Genomic DNA, 6,076 nt, shown 5'->3' with positions numbered 1-6,076 from the left:
ATTCTAGACGTTTCCAAGGTTTATGTTCCTCGAAAAACTCTAGTCCAAGAATTAATCGATCTGATTCTTTTCTTGAAATTCCTTTGATATGAACTTCCAATTCTCCGATATTGATCATTCTTTGGTAAGTTCCTATCATATGTTGTTCTAAATAGTATATGGTATTATAAGGAAATTGATTCCTTTGTTTTGTAATATCAAATACTATTTCTACTCCCTTCCACCCTTCTAGGCATCTAAACTTTCCTATTGTGGAAAAAGATTTTAGCTCATGTTGGGTTTCTTGGATAAGTGATTTTCCCCACCTGTAACTAGTAATCCTATCTCCTTGAAAAGATAGTCTTCTTGTTTCAAGTCTAAGACTTTGATTCTTTTGAAAAATCGGTTTGTCTTGTATTTGGATATTTGTTTCTTGTACTAAAAGAAACTCAACTATTTCTGGATAAATTTCCTGAGCAAATTTTCCAAATATCTCGGGTATTTCAATAAACGCGTTTTTAATAAAAAAATGCTGAATGATGTGTATTAGATAGAGCATATGAAATTTGATAGGTAATAGAATACAGTCTATTACCTTCTTTCATCAGTCTTTTTTTCTTGAAATTATGATGTAATGTCAAGGCTCGACTGAAATCTCGATCTGCCAGGTTGTAGGCTATTCTTGGATAGATTACTCCTACAATTTTTCCTGCGAAGAGATTTCCTGAGATAGTTCCCAGTACTGAATCTTGAAGGTTCTCCATTCTTTTATCGCATATAGCATTATCAATGGGTGAATCTATTCATTCTTTAAAAGTAGCTTTTATCATAATTTGGATTGCTCCAATATGAATCCATGACATGGTTCGTGCTTCTTCTATCTTGAGTTTTTGTAATTCCTCCTTAATCTCTTCAGAAAGAATTAATTGCATCTCCATTCTATTTCCTGTAAGTTCCATTGGAATTGTCATTTCCTTTCTGGAAACTTTATAGATTAGATGATGCTTTCTGTTTCTTAGGCCAAGACTTCCTAAGAATTTTTCTATCTGTCCTACAGAGAATCCTTGATATCTTTGTAGACTAGAATTTTCTCTCAGAATCCTTTGGACCATGTTATGAGATATTGTTGTCTGGCTAAAGAAACCAGACAAATCTTCATGTGTTTCGTTTCGAAACACCTCGTCTTCAGTCAGATTCCGATTCAGTTCCATCAGATTCTTCCTTACTCAAGACTTCTTCTTCTTCATATATACTTTCATCTGAATCAATGTCCTCAAATCGGTATACCTGAATGAGATCTTCGTAATAAACTGCTTCTTCAATATACAGGGATGGATCGAAATGTTTAATACCTCTTTTTTCTTTTTCTGGACAGTTTGTTGAGATATGACCTCTAGCTCCACATGTCCAACAACTACAATCTTTAAAACTTTCATTAGCTCGTGTATGAGCTCTTCTGAAAGTTTTATTTGTAGGTGTTCTTCCTGTGCTCCGAGATGTACTCGATGCTTGAAATGATATCCTAATTCTTGATGGTCCACTTTTTCGTCCAGATTTGTAAGATCTGACTTTCTGTCTAGACCATATTGTTCTTGGTCTCCAAGAACTTCTTCCACTTCTGGCATAAGGATGAGTTCTAAGACTTTTCCTCTCATGCCTTTGTGTTTTACTTCCAATAAATATTGGAAGATCATTTTTCTTACAACATAAAGGAGTACGTTTGTTAATACCCCTTAATCGTTTGTAATTCTTTTGTAATGCTGCCAAATAACACCATTCTGTCAATTTTTCTTCGAGAAAAGAGGTTTTTCGTGCCAAAGTATCTGGATTGCCAGGTATATATTCTCTTATTGGCATTTCTCTCCACATACTTGGCATCTTGGCGAAGAAGAGCTGCATTGCTATATCTTCTTCGACCCCTGAATTCTATCTATATTTAGTAAATAACATAATATATTCATCATCTAAACATATATCATGTAATTCAAGACTATACGTAGCTCGAATATATATATTTTTCTTCTATGTTTCTTGACTGTTAAAATAGTCTACCCTTATAAATCGTGCTTTAAACAAGGTAGCCATTCTTCCGACTATCTCGCTAAGAGATTCTGCGGCTAGGACTGACTTATTGGTTTCTACCTAAGTCATATCCCAAGCAATTTTAACTGATCTCATAAGACTTATTTATTAGAAGTTTAATGAATCCGTGTCTATTGAGATCTAGTGTTTCTGCCGTGATTCTCATAGCGGATGTCCAATCATCTATGAGATCTTCTCTGTTCTTGAAATCTAATACATTTAGGTTAAGCATAACCCCATAAGGATGTATAGGTTCTAAAACAGATTTCTCATAGGGTGTTTGGTGCAAAAGAATTTGATTCTTCCTTGACCCTGTTCCTGCTGGGTGTGATTCTCCACCAGTATAAAAGTCTGGTTGGGATTCTCTCATATTTATATTCTGAGATCCCACACTTTCTCTCGGTGGTTCATGCAAAGATGACAAAGTTATGGTAGGTTGTTCACCCCCAGTTGTGTTCATCTTTAGATCTACAACCTTGAGATTTGCAAAAGATTCTGCAAGCTCTTGTAGAGACCAATCCTTTCTAAAGTTGTCATCAGATTAATTTCTTTTCTTAGACTGTTTTGATTAGATTGATCATTTTTTCTTCTTTCAGTTAAAGGTTTTGCTATCACCTTGTTCCCTTTTGAGGTAATAAGGGTTAAGTACCAAATGATGGTGGTAACCTTCCTCCTGAAATCCTTTTAGTAGAACTTGGTTGTTGTTCTAGATTTTGAATTCTTGTTCGAATATCCTTTAATATTCCAAGAATTTCTTCCTGTTTTCAAAAATTTTCTCCACATTTTGTGGTACATAATATAGCATATTGCCATAATTTTGCACTGTCTTTTGAATTTTNAGATAAGGCTATAGTCCTAGCCACCGTTAGGATAGAGTTATAGTGTTTGAAGTCTCCTATATCAGGGGCAAGAGTCCTACTCTAGCAAGGTGACTAATCCCCCCAATAAATACCAGGTATGTACTGCGGTTTTACACATTCGCACTCTATTACTCACTTAGCACCGCTATGTTCCACTCTTAAAGTTCGCTCACAGGACTGACTTAAGCATTAGAGGGGTTACGCTGGAAAATTCTCTAATGCCCCATAACCTTGTTTCTATCTGTGCAGAACCCAGAAATCTGACCCAACCCATTCACCCTTGAAGATTTGAAGATCTGCTCTTCATACCGAACCCGAGATAAAATTTTGGTATCATCAATTGGCATCATACGTGGGAAATTGAAGGAAACGAGATAAATATGGTGAATACGGAAGACGTTGTCATTGGAGGCGAGGAAAACAAAAATAATAATGGTAACCAGAGCCTCATAGTGGCCGAACTGACACAGTTAATTACGGCTACCGTGGAGCAAGTGTTGGCCATGCGCACATGAGGGGGTCTGCCCCCCACACCCTCCGATCAGGAGATACAACTGGCTGAAATGAAGAAATTAGGAAAGGAGGTTGAGCAATTGAAGGACAAACGGAATGGGAATCTCCCTCTCCCAACTCGGGCCATACCATTCTCCACTGAAATACTGGCTGAAGAACTCCCTAAAAATTTCAAACTCCCGAATATCGAAGAATATGACGGGAAAGGAGACAATAAAAGTATATCAATAAAACCGAAAATATACAATTAAACTTATAACCTGAACTATGTACCTGACAACAGAAAAAATAAAAAAAAATTATAGTATTATCGTTGCTATTGTCATTCCTCTTTTGTTTTAATTTTTCTTGATTTTACTGGTATACTTTGACGTTATGTGTGTATCTAAATCACATGTTTGATGAAATTTATGATTTTTTTAAAAATTGTACCACATAGTATTTTTCAAATCTGATACCCTGAAATTGGTACACCGGGACGAATCCAATCCCACATCAAAACGAACACTAGCCCTACCAAGAGTCCAAGCCCACAACCCCTAGCCATGTCTGATATCCAAGCCCACCAAAGGATCGGGACACCTGGGCCTTAACGTAACTAAAAGATATGAAGATATTCTCATCAATACATAAGGGTCCCGATGAATCTGAGATTCAGGTAAATCCAATCAAGATAAGGCTATAGTCCTAGCCACCGTTAGGATAGAGTTATAGTGTTTGAAGTCTCCTATATCAGGGGCAAGAGTCCTACTCTAGCAAGGTGACTAATCCCCCCAATAAATACCAGGTATGTACTGCGGTTTTACACATTCGCACTCTATTACTCACTTAGCACCGCTATGTTCCACTCTTAAAGTTCGCTCACAGGACTGACTTAAGCATTAGAGGGGTTACGCTGGAAAATTCTCTAATGCCCCATAACCTTGTTTCTATCTGTGCAGAACCCAGAAATCTGACCCAACCCATTCACCCTTGAAGATTTGAAGATCCGCTCTTCATACCGAACCCGAGATAAAATTTTTGTATCATCAATTGGCATCATATGTGGGAAATTGAAGGAAACGAGATAAATATGGTGAATACGGAAGACGTTGTCATTGGAGGCGAGGAAAACAAAAATAATAATGGTAACCAGAGCCTCATAGTGGCCGAACTGATACAGTTAATTACGGCTACCATGGAGCAAGTGTTGGCCATGCGCACAGGAGGGGGTCTGTCCCCCACACCCTCCGATCAGGAGATACAACTGGCTGAAATGAAGAAATTAGGAAAGGAGGTTGAGCAATTGAAGGACAAACGGAATGGGAATCTCCCTCTCCCAACTCGGGCCATACCATTCTCCACTGAAATACTGGCTGAAGAACTCCCTAAAAATTTCAAACTCTCGAATATCGAAGAATATGACGGGAAAGGAGACCCTGAAGACCATCTGGCGCGGTTCGAAAACGCTGAACTTTTGCATCAATATTCGGACCCTATCAAGTGTCGGGACTTCTTTACAACTCTAATAGAGTCTGCATAGTAGTGGTTTAATCTAATCCGGCCCGAGGACATCAACACCTTCCTGGACTTCAGCCGAGCCTTTCTCCATCAATTCGCCAGCAGCAAAAAGCATCTCATCACTCCTTTCAGCCTCTTTGTTATAAGACAACAAAAGCACGAAAGCTTGCAGTCATACCTACGAAGGTTCAGCGCTATGGTCATTTAAGTACCATCTGCCACGTCCAACTTATTGACCAGCGCGTTTATCCAGGGACTCATCACGGAGAATTTCCTCAAATCACTGATGCCGACGAGTACTTAAGACAAACTTCTAGCCCGGACAGAAAAGTATGTTAATCTTGAAAAAGTCCAGCTTGCCAGGGCCCATCAACGGAGGGAGCCGCCCAACAGCCCCAAAAAACCCAAGCCAATGAACTCCACTCCCTGTCCCGACCGGCCAGCCTGTTCGGGGCCCCTGGGCCAGTTCGCCGCATATAACCCTCTTAAGGTTAGTAAGCTCGGGCCCCTCCAAATATGTGAGAACAGACATCTTATACATAGGCCCCGGGGAAGTGATCAAGAGCCTCGGAGACCCAGGTCGGACATATATTGTGACTTCCACAAAGACTACGGGCACACCACCGATGAATGCAATCACCTGGGTCATGAGATAGAACGCATCATACAACAAGACGTGCTAATGAAAAACATTCTAACCCATCAAGAGTCGGACTACCGACCCCCAAAAAGAGCTAAGGAAGGTCCCGACCCCAGAGACAGAAAAAGAGGAAGTGAACTGTGAAGGGAACAATATCCTCCCCGGAGCAAAATCAGCTCGGGCCTAACCAAAGATAGCGTCTTTCCCCTCAAGGAGTCATAAACATGATATCAGGGGGACCACCGATGGGGACTCCAACCGAGCTAGAAAGACAAATAGTAGAACATTGACAAACATGGAAATCACCGGGACAAAATTTCGGACAGGGAGTCTTATGTCATTCGGACCAGGGGACTTGGCCGGATTGTCCGATCCTCACAATGACGCGTTGGTCATCTGAGCCATGATAGCTAATTATGAAGTGGCACGAATGTTCGTCGATTCCGAAAGCTCGGTGAATATGCTCTTCCAAGAAACTATGGATCAAATGGACTTGGGATAA

The sequence above is a fragment of the Primulina huaijiensis genome, chromosome 16 (assembly GCF_012295235.1).
Source record: "Primulina huaijiensis isolate GDHJ02 chromosome 16, ASM1229523v2, whole genome shotgun sequence".
Taxonomy (NCBI): Eukaryota; Viridiplantae; Streptophyta; class Magnoliopsida; order Lamiales; family Gesneriaceae; genus Primulina; species Primulina huaijiensis.
The sequence above is the reverse complement of the archived record's forward strand: the minus strand, read 5'-3'. Positions refer to the sequence as shown.